Below are 13,696 nucleotides of genomic sequence, written 5' to 3'. Positions count from 1 at the left end.
TGCGTGAAATTTCTAGGATCAACCAAAATGCAAAAATAAAATATGATATGCAATAATGATCTATTTTATAACATTCCAAATTGAAAATTTGGGATGTTACAATGAGTCTCTTGTTTTGAGGAAATCGAAACCCAAGATCCCAGACCATAATGATGCTCATCTAGTGGCTGAAGACATGCACATCAGAAAAGAAGCTAGACTGAGATTGTGGAGACAGTCTGATCTCTATGCTGTTAGGATAAGGACTGCAGTTGATTACAAATTTCATACAAAAGAACAACAAGACTTCTATGAGACAATTTTGCTTGACAAGAAGCCCATTGTTTGTGACATGAGATGGGTTGATTGGGAATACATCAAGTAGAATGAGGATCACTTCCCAAGAGTATATGACAGCTTCAAAGCATGTGGAGTAGATGAGTTTGTTGGACAGAAGCTCACAAAATGGAATGATGAGCTGATCATGCAGTTTCACTCCACTGCTCACTTTTACCCAGATGGGAAGATCATATGGATGTCTGAAGGTACTAGGTACCAATCCACTGTTGAAGAATGGGCCAAGCTGATCAATGCCCCAGAGGAACATGAGGATGACTTGGATGTGTATGCCAAAAATAAGAAAGACCACAACTCCATGGCAAACATGTACAAAGAGATCCCTGATAAAGCTTTGGAGACTCAGAAGCTTGGATCTATACATTACTTATTGTTTGGTGTGCCTACCATCAACTGGATCCTAAGGCACACATTGCTATCCAAGTCTGGAGATCACAAGATGGTTAGAGGACATTCCATCAACATGCTGCAAATCTTTGATGTCCCTCAGAAGTTTAAAGTCATGAGCCTGATTGTAGAGACAATCAAGAGGACAGCTGCTGACCAAAAGAGAAGCTGTGGGTATGCTCCATATATTCAGGAGCTCATCAATTCTGAGATGGGCACATGAACATACTTGTTGGGCAAGGAGCATCTACCCATATATCCTGAATTTGAAGATAATGAAGTTGTCATGAATGAGAATGAACCGTCATCAGCTCAAGCACACGAGAAGAGAGGCAAAGCTAAGGCAGAGAAAGCTACAAGGATGCCAAGTGCAGAAGAAGCATCTCAGGTGTTCCTCAAGTCAAAACAAGATCAATTGGGCTATCTGATTCAAGCTACACTGAGGATTGAGAAGGCCTAGCTTGGAAACCCTGACTCAGAATCAGGAGAGCCTGGAGAGGATTGTTGAGACAAAATTTTATGATCTTGACCTAAAGGTAACTCAGATACAGATTGCAGTTGAGCAGCTCCAGGAGGAAGTAGAAGAGAGAAAGGGAAGGCAACTACTGATGCTTTTCAGCGAGTACCAAGGAGTTAGAGGTCTGCTGCAGTGCATGTACTTGTTTTTAGAGGTACATTATCTGCACCAGCAACTACAACTTCAGTGCCACCTCCAGCAGCCACTCCGCCAGCTCCAAGTACATCGACAGATGCCTTCATCCTTGGAGTTCTCTCTACACCACCTCCCGAAGACCAAGCCTGAGAGACACATATCACTATGCATTTTCAAACTTTTTAGTAACTTGTTGTCAAAGGGGGAGAAATATGTATAGATCATAGGCTTCGAGAGAGAGTGTTTTGCCTTTTATCTCTCTTGTTTTTGGTTGAACCTTTTTATGCGCTTGGTTGATACACTATGCCTTTGTCTGTGTGAGATACTTGTTTGATCATATGATTGATCATATGCTACCTTAATGCTTGCTTGGATGATATTATCTCTGTTGGTGTCAAAATCGGCGGATCTCGGGTAGGGTGCCCCGAATTGTGCGTCTAAGGCGGATGGTAACAGGAGGCAGGGGACATGATGTTTACCCAGGTTCGGGCCCTCTTGATGGAGGTAATACCCTACGTCCTGCTTTATTGTTCTTGATAATATGAGTAGTACAAGAGTTGATCTACCACGAGATCAAAGTGGCTAAACCCTAGAAGCTAGCCTATGGTATGATTGTATGTTGTCCTATGGACTAAAACCCTCCAGTTTATATAGACACCGGAGGGGGCTAGGGTTACACAAGGTTGGTTACAAAGGAGGAGATATACATATCCGTATTGCCTAGCTTGCCTTCCACGCCAAGTAGAGTCCCATCCGGACACCGGACGAAGTCTTCAATCTTGTATCTTCATAGTCCAACAGTCCGGCCAAAGGATATAGTCCGGCTGTCCGGAGACCCCCTAATCCAGGACTCCCTCAGTAGCCCCTGAACCAGGCTTCAATGACGATGAGTCCGGTGCGCTATATTATGTTCGGCATTGCAAGGCGGGTTCCTCCTCCGCATACACCATGGAAGAGTTTTGAATACAAGGATAGTGTCTGGCCCTACAAAATAAGTTTCACACACCACTATAGAGAGAATAATATTTCCACAAATCTAAGCTGCTGACACGTTCTGACGGCATGACATCACGCCATGGCCCAATCATTATTCGAACCGTTTTTCTCAACCAGCTCCGCACATAACGCGAGGCAGTTTTCTTGCCACGTTTTGTCAAAGCAGAGATCGTGTCCCCCTTATCATGGGATTCTTCATCAATACAGACATGGGTAACCCAACCGCGCCATCAATTACGACGCCTAGGGAATAAGCGGTTTTACCAGGCAAGTGGGGAGACGCATCGCCTCTTCCGCCCTTATAAAGGGACAAGGATTCACTCTTTTCACCCACGACTTCTTCCTCCTTGCTTACCCATTCCCGCACACTCGAGCTCTAGAGCGCAAGCTCGCATTCCTCTTCTCAAAGCACTCCACGCATGTCCGGAGCAGGAGGCAAGTGGATGGTCTCCTCCGTCACGGAGGAGAACATCAAAAAGTTACGGGAAGTCGGATATCTGGCCGCGAATATCGCTCACCGGCTGCCAAATGCAGGGCAGATCATCCCGATGCCCGAACCCCATGAGAGGGTAGTTTTTCTTACCCATTTTGTCCGTGGATTGGGATTTCCCCTCCACCCATTTGTCCGCGGGCTCATGTTCTACTATGGGCTGGATTTTCATGATCTGGCCCCCAATTTCATCCTCAACATCTCGGCGTTTATCGTCGTGTGCGAGGCCTTCCTCTGCATCAGGCCCTACTTCGGCCTATGGCTGAAAACCTTCAATGTCAAACCGAAGGTGGTGGGTGGCCAGCAAGCAGAGTGCGGAGACGCCATGGTGGGCAAGATGCCCAATGTCACCTGGCTCGAGGGCACCTATGTGGATACCATAAAGGGGTGGCAATCGGGGTGGTTCTACATCACCGAGCCGCGTGACTCCAACTGGGTGGCGGCCCCCAAATTTCGATCCGGAATCCCCACGCGGCTCACCTCCTGGAAAAAGAAGGGCCTGTCCTGGGGTTCTTCGGTAGAGCTAACCGGATTCCAGACCTGCATCCAGAACATAACGAACAAGAAAATCAAGCTTGTCAACGTGGTCCAGGTTATGCTCTTCCGCCGGATCCTTCCGTGTCAACGATGGGCATTTGTTTTGTGGGAGTTCGACTCGGCCAAGCACCAGACGCTGCGAGAGCTCTATGACATGACGCACGAGGACATCTGGAGGGTGCTGTTCAAGAGCGCCGATATTCCTGCCTCCCTCACCGAGGACCACGGACTCAGCGCAAAGCGTCGCGCCAATCCGGTAGGCTTTTATATCTCTCAGGGTATTTATTTGCCCTGGTTTAGTTATGTGCTGGATCTAAGCTTCCATGTCATTAACAGGACTGGATAGAGACAACGGAGCGGCTTGATTGCCCAGCCCCCCTGCCCGAAGATCCTGCAGACGCTCTTCTAACGAAGATGCTGACTCTGGCACCTTGCGAGGTGCCGGTAAAGAAGGCCAAGAAGAAGGCCACGGGGACCTGAAAGGGTCTCCAGCGCAAGGTTGTATCGGACTCATCGTCCGATGACTCCAACGCACACTCCTCCCACGGAAATGAGGAGGATGAGGAGAAAAGTTCTCCCTCAAGTCGGGGGAGACAAGAAAAGGAAGGCCGACCCATCCGGGGAGGCTGAAGGGTCCAAGAAGGTAAGGACCCTCCCTCCGGACTGCGCCACGACGACTGTCGACTGTGGCGACTAGTGGCTACCCAGGGTCAAGCCCCTGGCGAAATCGTAAGTGTCTGGACACCATAGTACTTCATGGTATGTTCTATTACACTGCCTCTCCTCATGCCAAACATGATTATGCAGTCCGTCCCAAGCTCATCTCGACGTACCCTTGTCGAGTGGCTCTTTGGACTCGTCGGATATGAACATCGGTTCTCTTCCGACCGCTTCCACCCCTCGCCCTACGGACAACACCGAGGTGTTGTCTCAAAAGGCACCGAGCCAAGGGGAGGTGATCCTGGGGGTGCCTCGCGGCGACTTCCCGGACCCTGGGTACCAAGGGAGCAAGGCTCCTACGGGCTTCGAGTTCGGGCCCCAGCCGGACACTGCGCCGGAACCTTCGATGGTTCCGGACTCCGGCTGGCAGTCCCCCGTCAAGGGGGGCCAACCATCTGTGTCGGTGTCCTCTGTCCAACCAGACGCACCGGACAACCTGCTGGAAGCGCTTCGCAACGCTTCCATTGAAGAAGAGCACCGCACTGTCATGAGTGCGGTGGTCGAGAAGGTTCAGTCCACCAAAAACGGACTGAACGAAGCTTACGCCAGCCTCCTAACAGGATTTGAGGTAAGCAATCAAAATATAAGAAAATATTACCGCATAGATAGTAGCCCCTGATGCTGTGTTCGGCGTTGGCAAAGAAAAGCCGAATAGAGGATCAAATGATGACTCAGGAGTCTAATTAGAGTATGTCTATGTGTATGTGCAGGCTTCACCGCTGGCCGCTGCCGCACGTACTGCGGAGGTCTCTGCGCTGAAGCAGGACCTGAAGCAGTCCGAGGACGAGCTCGGCCTTACCAAGAGGCAGCTCGGAGAGAGCAAAGGTAAGAAATACCCCTGTCTATATAGTTAAAAAGAAGTTCTGGTGTAAAGTAATAGGATCATCATGGATTTGTCAGGGGCCACGATCGAGGTAGCGACCCTAAGGAAGGCGTTGTCCGAGGCCGAAGACAAAGCGGCCAAAGAACGCATTGAACAGGAGAAGCAAGAAGCCTGAGTAGGCGAGGTGCAGCAAGAGCTCGAGGCTCTCGCCAAAAAGCACGAGTCCTTGGAGCTTGACTCTAAGATGCGAGAGTCCGAGCTCGCGCAGGTGCTTGAAAGAGTCCGGAGCACCAAGGCCGAAGCCCACAAGGCCCTCCAGGAGATTGACGCAGTGAAGAAGATAGCAGCGGGTAAGGCATTCATTATGCAAAGCAAGCACGTGAAGGAGACTTTCCTTTTTCTTACCCGAGTTCGGAGCTCTCCAGGAGCGTTTGCGGATCTTCCCCACAGTGTACTGGATGCCGCGGAGTTTTACCGGGCTGAGGAGGGGAGCTCGACAGAGAAGTTGTTCTGGTCTCAGTATACTGGGACCGAATACCCTGTGCCTTTGAGCGACCAGCTGAAGCAGTTGGTTGAGCTTCACAAGGCGGCCGAACAAGCCATGAGAGGCCTTATAGTCTGGATGTGGCCTGGCGAGCCCCTGTCCGGTAGCTACTTCAGTCTGGTGAGGTGGCTTGTGGAAGCATGCCCACGGCTTGAAGTCATCAAGCGGCCCATCTGCATCGAGGATGCACGCAGGGCTTTTGCCTGGGCGAAGGTGCACTGGGCGAAGCTGGACACCGTGAAGCTGGTGAAGGAGGGGCCGCCGGAGGGCAAGGAGCATCACTGCCCCGAGAATTATTATGAGAGTGTCCTGAAGGGTTCTCGCCTAGTGGTAGATGAGTGTGCCAAGGATGTAATTTTTGAATGAACATGCTCATGTGATCCTGTAATATGAAACGAGTTCATTTGCTCCATGCGACGCTTCCTTAATTTAAAATATTACCTTCTGTGCGGCCGTTTATAAAATCTGAGAGTTGGCCAGTCGTCGGCTTCTATCCCCATGTAACTAGTACCGGGGTGTTCAGGATAAACCTGAACACTCTTTACCCCAATTTTGGGTCCTCCAAGGGAGGTGTTCAGTGCAACAAACCAGGCAATCGGACTATCATGCTTTATCACTCTCACTTAGCCATAGAAGTTTATGATTTTAAATTTTGGCGAAGCCCCTGGTATTCGGAGGGCCGAATTTGGGGCGCTATACACGCCTAAGCCGGACAAGGCCGACTCCTTGCCCAAAGCGGAAAAAGTCTTTAAGGACTTGAGACCTCTCGAACAGCGACCAGTCTCTCGCCTTATCATGACAGTCAGTTTTTGGCTTTCTCTACTGAGGTGCTCGTCCGGAAGAACCAGGACACAATCGCAGTAGTTCTCCCACTGCTACCTTAGCCGATATAGTGGAACGTAAGGTACCAAAGCATGGGAGCCGGGCAACCCAAAATTTGACCAAAGACATGATTCAGAGCTGATGCATATAATGCTATAAGTTCGGGGTGCCACACTGTCGAAAGTGTTCGGACTTCTTGTGCCGTATTACGGGGGTGAACGAGAACCTCTGGCGAACTGACCGTACCTGAACATGCGGGTGCGGATTGTCGTAAGTGGACATATAAGAGAAAGAAAAACTTAAATAATGCAATGACAGATTAATGATATGCATTGTTATTTAAATAATACGTCGAAGCGTACTTGGTACAGGTAGTGCAATAAGCATAAAGTAGGATAATTCGAAATGTCCTATCCTAGGGCAAGCTACGCATAAATAGTGAAAAGCGGGTATATCAATTATTACTAGAGACCACCTGGCAGTTCCCACGTTCATCTTAGCTTCTTGCCGCCTTGGTTGTTGCTCCCGGAATGTGTTCGACAATCGTACTACCAGAAAGGGCTTCCAGAGAGTTAGGCCCTGAAAGAGAGAAGGAATGACAAAGGTATACATCCCCTAGTGTGGTTAAGCCACAATGCGGGGCGTGTCCTGATCGTGCCCCCGCCTATGCCCATGGTATTTTCAATGCGTAGTTATGTATGCGCGACACGGATTTCGTTGCTTTACTGGGACTGGGTCAGGGGCCGAATTGCTAGGCGAGCTCTGATCGTGCCAGGCGATCCTGTTGCAGCTTCTTCCGGACTCGCTTGAAGGTGTCTGGGGGCTGTGATGCCGAATGAGTGGTCTGCTTGAACAGGCTGCTTTGTGCTTCTGCTGCAAGGGCTGCACTGTGCTCTTCCATACGAAGCGAGCATTCTGTGTTTCCATTTACTGTTATGACCCCGCGAGGTCCTGGCATCTTGAGCTTGAGGTACGCGTAATGCGACACTGCATTGAATTTTGTGCATGATGTCTGTCCGAGCAGTGCATGATAGCCACTGCGAAACGGGACGATGTCGAAGATTAACTCTTCGCTTCGGAAGTTGTCTAGTGATCCGAAGACCACTTCCAGTGTGATTGAGCCTGTGCAATGGGCCTCTACACCTGGGATGACGCCTTGAAAGGTGGTTTTGTTGGGTTTGATCCTCGAGGGATCGATACCCATTTTCCGCACTATATCCTGATAAAGTAGGTTCAGGCTGCTGCCGCCGTCCATAAGGACTCAAGTGAGGTGAAATCCGTCAATGATGGGGTCTAGGACCAGTGCGGCGGATCCGCCATGATAGATGCTAGTGGGGTGGTCCCTGCGATTGAAGGTGATCGGGCAAACAGACCATGGGTTGAACTTTGGGGCGACGGGCTCCATCGCATAGACGTCCCTTAGTGCATGCTTCCGCTCCCTCTTGGGAATGTGGGTTGCGTATATCATGTTCACCGTCTTCACTTGTGGGGGAAACCCCTTCTATCCTCCTGTGTTCGGCAGCCGGGGCTCCTCCTCGTCATCGCTATGCAGCCCCTTGTCCTTGTTTTCGGCATTTAACTTGCCGGGCTGCTTGAATACCCAACATTCTCTGTTGGTGTGATTGGCTGGCTTGTCGGGGGTGCCGTGGATTTGACACGAGCGATCCAGTATGTGATCCAGACTTGACGGAGCCAGAGTATTTCTTTTAAATGGCTTTTTCCACTGACCAGATCTAGAGCCTATGAATCTGGCATTGACTGCCGTATCTTCGGTGTTATTGTTGTTATTGCGGCGCTTTGGTCTATTATGATGCTGCCTACCATTAACATCTTTGGTATCTGAGGTATCCAGATTCCTCGATGTGTTGTTTCTGCGAGCCAGCCAGCTGTCCTCGCCCTCGCAAAAGCGGGTCATGAGTGTTGTGAGGGCTGCCATAGATTTTGGCTTCTCCTGGCCGAGGTGGCGGGCGAGCCACTCGTCGTGGATGTTATGCTTGAATGCCGCTAGGGCCTCTACACCCGGACAGTCTACAATTTGGTTTTTCTTAGTCAAGAATCGTGTCCAGAATTGTCTGGCCGATTCCCCTGGCTGCTGGGTTATGTGGCTTAAGTCATCAGCATCCGCTGGCCGCACATAAGTGCCCTGGAAGTTGTCAAGAAATGCGTCTTCTAGATCCTCCCAAATGCCGACGGAATCTGCTGGCACGCTGTTCAGCCAATGCCGAGCTGGTCCTTTGAGTTTTAGTGGGTGGTACTTGATGGCATGTAGATCATCACCGCGAGCCATGTGGATGTGAAGGAGGAAATCCTCAATCCATACAACGGGATCTGTTGTGCCATCGTATGATTCGATATTTACGGGTTTGAAACCCTCCGGGAATTCATGATTCATAACTTCATCAGTGAAGCATAGGGGGTGTGCAGCGCCTCTGTGCCTGGCTATATCCCGACGCAGTTCGTATGAGTCTTGTCTGCTGTATCCGGCCCGGCCGGACTTACTCTTGGTGTATCCGACGCGACGATCATCGTCCCGTGTTGGCGCGCGTGCCCGTATCCCGTATATTGACCTTGCGATTTTTGCCTTACTGTCCAATATGTCTCGCAGGTCCTCTGTGTTATCCCGGGCCTTAGTATTTTTGATTGAGTGGCGACGGGGTGCGGGCTGAACTTCAGGCTGAAACGTCTCTCTGGCTCGGCTGCATAGTGGCCGGTCAGCTGCATCATACACTGGTGAATGAGGTTTCAATGCTTCCTCCTCGAGGTGAGGTAGCAACCTGCGTTTTGGGTAACTCTTGGACGGGTGCTCGAGTTCATGCTCCTCAGCTGCAAGGACTTCGGTCCACCTGTCTGCTAGCAAGTCTTGATCAGCTTGAAGCTGTTGCTGCTTTTTCTTTAGGCTATTTGTCGTGGCCATAAGCCGGCGCTTGAAGCGCTCTTGCTCGATGAGGTCCTCAGGCACGATAAACTCGTCGTCGCCGAGGCTCGCCTCGTCTTCGGAGAGAGGCATGTAATTATCCTCCTCCGGTTCTCCATCTGCTGCCTGCTCTGGAGGGCTAGCTTTTTCATCCTTCAGCTCTACGTCGTGCTGGAGGGGATTGTTGTTGTCTTCGGCACTATCCGGAGTGTTATTATCTCCTGTGCCAGTATCACTGCTCTTGCTGTGGCGGGACTTAGAGCGGCGCCGTTGACATCGTTGCTTGGGTTGCTTTTTGGAGGGGTCATCCTCCGCTGTCTCGTCGCCATTGGCTTCTTTGGGGGTGTCCACCATGTATATATCATATGATGAGGTGGCGGTCCAGCGCCCTGAGGGCGGTGGTTCCTCTTCATCTCCGGCTTCGTCGTCCATACCGTCGAAGTCTTTGGAGTCGAAGTCGAGCATGCCGGTTAAGTTGTCGACAGTGGCTACTAAGTGGGTGGTGGGTGGGCATCGAATTTCTTCGTCGTCCGCATCCCATCCTTGCCGGACATAGTTCGGCCAAGGTTCTCCTGACAGGGAAGCAGACCTTAATGAATTTAGCACATCTCCAAAAGGTGACTGCTGAAAGATATCCGCGGAGGTGAACTCCATGATCGGCGCCCAGCTGGATTCGACGGGCTCGGATGTGAGCGGCTCGGAGTCCATGGCCGCAGGTGAATCCAGTGGTTCGGCAACACGGCTCTTGTAAGGGGTGAAGTCAGTATTTGGCTCTATCGCCACTGAGAGTGCGGCCTCCATGGTGGGGTCTGTCTCTCCGCTCTCGAATGGCGTGATTTGCCCCGGATTAACGGCCGGAGCAGTTGCGGATGCGATCTCCCGAACACCGTCCGACGGTAGAGTTATGTCATGCTCGTCATGGCTGTGCGGCGCGTCCGACATGGGCTCGAATCCATCGAAGATCAAGTCTCCACGGACGTCGGCCGTGTAGTTCAAGTTTCCAAATCTGACCTGATGGCCAGGGGCGTTGCTCTCGATCTACTCCAGATGGCCAAGCGAATTGGCCCGCAGTGCAAAGCCGCTGAATACGAAGATCTATCCCAGGAGGAAAACCTCACCCTGGACCGCATCGTTACCGATGATCGAAGGAGCCATCGAGCCTTATGGTGATGGCACAGTGGAACTCTCAATGAAAGCACAAAAGTCAGTGTCAAAACCGGCCGATCTCGGGTAGGGGTCCTGAACTGTGCGTCTAAGGCGGATGGTAACAGGAGGCAGGGGACACGATGTTTACCTAGGTTCGGGCCCTCTTGATAGAGGTAATATCCTACGTCCTGCTTGATTGGTCTTGATAATATGAGTAGTAGAAGAGTAGATCTACCACGAGATCAAAGAGGCTAAACCCTAGAAGCTAGCCAATGGTATGATTGTATGTTGTCCTATGGACTAAAACCCTCCAGTTTATATAGACACCGGAGGGGGCTAGGGTTACACAAGGTCGGTTACAAAGGAGGAGATATACATATCCGTATTGCCTAGCTTGCCTTCCACACCAAGTAGAGTCCCATCCGGACACGGGACGAAGTCTTCAATCTTGTATCTTCATAGTCCAACAGTTCGGCTGTCCGGAGAACCCCTAATCCAGGACTCCCTCAATCTCTTATATTCCATATATGATCATTCACTTTGCTTGGTGATGAGTGCAAGTTTTTAATGTTTACATTTTGAGCGCTCCACCAAGATGTATGTGACATGGAAGTGTGACCCATGATCCTAATCGATTGTGCATTTGCATTCAAAAGCAAATTTTAAATAATGCACAAATTTAGTGGGAGCTCTTGCTTATCACATACTTCTCAAAGAGAAGATGTATTTCAATCTTATAATCATTTGTCAAAGCTTTGATCTATATGTTGTCATCAATTACCAAAAAGGGGGAGATTGAAAGTGCAACTATCCCTGGGTGGTTTTGGTAATTCCTAACAACATATAGCTCATTGAGCTAGTACTATTTCAAGATAAATATTTCAGGAAAGCTCAATGATTGGAATGGCATGGATTAGAAATGTGGACCCCTCAAAATGCTAAGGACAAAAGATTGGCTCAAGCTCTAAAGCTCAAGACTCTACATTTTACCTTTTAGCGATCTAAGATCACATTGAGTCCATAGGAAAAGCCAATACTATTAAAAGGGGATGATGTGTTGCTTAATGGGTTACTTGCTCAAAATGCTTAGTCATATGCTCCAAAACCCTCAACCACTTTCTCATATCCACATATGTCCCAAACCAAAAGTCAAACTCGGCCCCACCAAACCTTTCTATCCGGTGCCACCGAGTTCAGTTGATATAGCCACTGCCACAAAACCCTAGTCTTTCCGGTCTCACCGATAGGGATCTCGGTCTCACCGAGATGGGATTGAAAACTCTCTGTTTCCCTTTGTAACGTTTCGGTCCAACCAAAATGAGCGATCAGTCCCACCGAGTTCGCAATGCAAACTCTCTGTTTCCCCTTCGTAACATTTCGGTCCAACCGAGTTTTCTTGACCAATTCTCTGGTTAGCTTATTACCAAAATCGATCCCACCGAGTTTGTGTAATCGGTCTCACTGAGATTACGTAATGCCCTAACCCTAACGAAATCGGTCTGACTGAGTTGACATGTCGGTCCCACTAGAAATCCTAACGTTCACATTTTGAACTAAATGGTCCAACCGAGTTTCACTATTCAGTCCCACCGAGTTTGGTGATTTGTGTGTAACGGTTAGATTTTGTGTGGAGGCTATATATACCCCTCTACCCACTCTTCATTTGAGGAGAGAGCCATCAGAACATGCCTACACTTCCATCATACATTTTCTGAGAGAGAACCACCTACTCATGTGTTGAGGTCAAGATATTCCATTCCAACCATATGAATCTTGATCTCTAGCCTTCTCCAAGTTGCTTTCCACTCAAATCATCTTTCCACCAAATCCAAATCTGTGTGAGAGAGAGTTGAGTGTTGGGGAGACTATCATTTGAAGCATAAGAGTGAGGAGTTCATCATCGACACACCGTCTATTACCTTTTGGAGAGTGGTGTCTCCTAGATTGGTTAGGTGTCACTTGGGAGCCTCCGTCAAGATTGTGGAATTGAACCAAGGAGTTTGTACAGGCAAGGAGATCGCCTACTTCGTGAAGATCTACCCTAGTGAGGCAAATTCTTCGTGGGCGATGGCCATGGTGGGATAGACAAGGTTGCTTCTTCGTGGACCCTTCATGGGTGGAGCCCCCCGTGGACTCGCGCAACCATTACCCTTCATGGGCTGAAGTCTCCATCAACGTGGATGTACGATAGCACCACCTATCGGAACCACGCCAAAAATCTCCGTGTCTACATTGCGTTTGCTCCCTCAAAACTCCTCCCTTTACCCTCATGTGCAATGTTTTACATTCTGCTGCTATACTCTTAGACTTGCATGTGTAGGTTGTTTACTTGACTAGTGCTAAGTTGCTAAAATCTGCCAAGACTTAAAATTGGGAAAAGGATAGATTTTTATTTGGTCAAGTAGTCTAATCATCCCCCTCTAGACATACTTCCGATCCTACAGAACCAAACACCCAGATTGATAGAAATCCTGTGATTTTAAATTCTCTGTTTTGCACATGCATTCCTATCCTATTACTATGTATTTCCTATCCCTCCGTTGTTAGAATCCTCCAATTCAAACGAGCCCTTAGAGAATTACTTCTCTTACAGATAGTTGTCAAAGAAAACCATGTGTGGTTTGTCCCGCTCCTGATGCGCCGTCGTCCACCCCAGCTCAGCTGCTCCAATGACATAAGGGTCCATCACAGCAGGGATCCGCCCTCCAGACCGTCTTTCGTCGCCTCAAATCTTCTTCCCTGCCGTCGGCAGCCACGAGAACTGCATTATCATCATCAACTGAGCAGATGACCTCGAGGATGCACAGGTCCGCAAGAGAGGTCGCACTCTTCCGTGTCTGCTTACGTTATGCATCTCTTAATATTACATGCTACTTTATCGTCCTGTTCACCGATTAGACTCCGAGTCAGCTCCAAACTAATGCTCAAACTTGGGGCCGCAATCAATAGTATGTGTCTACTGTCTGCTTAATCTCCGGTGTCTACTATGAGTTTCATGTTGGGTGGGAAACAAACAGTAAAGAAGCCATTATTTGTATTTTTGAACTGAAGCCATTATCTATTTGCTATCATTGGTTTTGGGTCTATCCAGATGTTGTTGCCATCACTCTGGATTTCTGCATGCACTCCTGACATAATCTCACTATGTTTTATTCCTATGCATGTCAGTTATTGTACACAATGGAACATAGCATGTAGAGCAAAAGAGACGAGCCTTGCGTGGCAATAAAATTTCATGCAAACGTCGCTCCATGGTGGGCGCAAAGGCACCCCCTCCACCCATTTTAGATTGTAATCTAGATGAAGATAACTATTCCGAGGGGGATTCA

The sequence above is a fragment of the Triticum aestivum genome, chromosome 7A (genome assembly GCF_018294505.1).
Source record: "Triticum aestivum cultivar Chinese Spring chromosome 7A, IWGSC CS RefSeq v2.1, whole genome shotgun sequence".
Lineage (NCBI taxonomy): Eukaryota > Viridiplantae > Streptophyta > Magnoliopsida > Poales > Poaceae > Triticum > Triticum aestivum.
The sequence above is the reverse complement of the archived record's forward strand: the minus strand, read 5'-3'. Positions refer to the sequence as shown.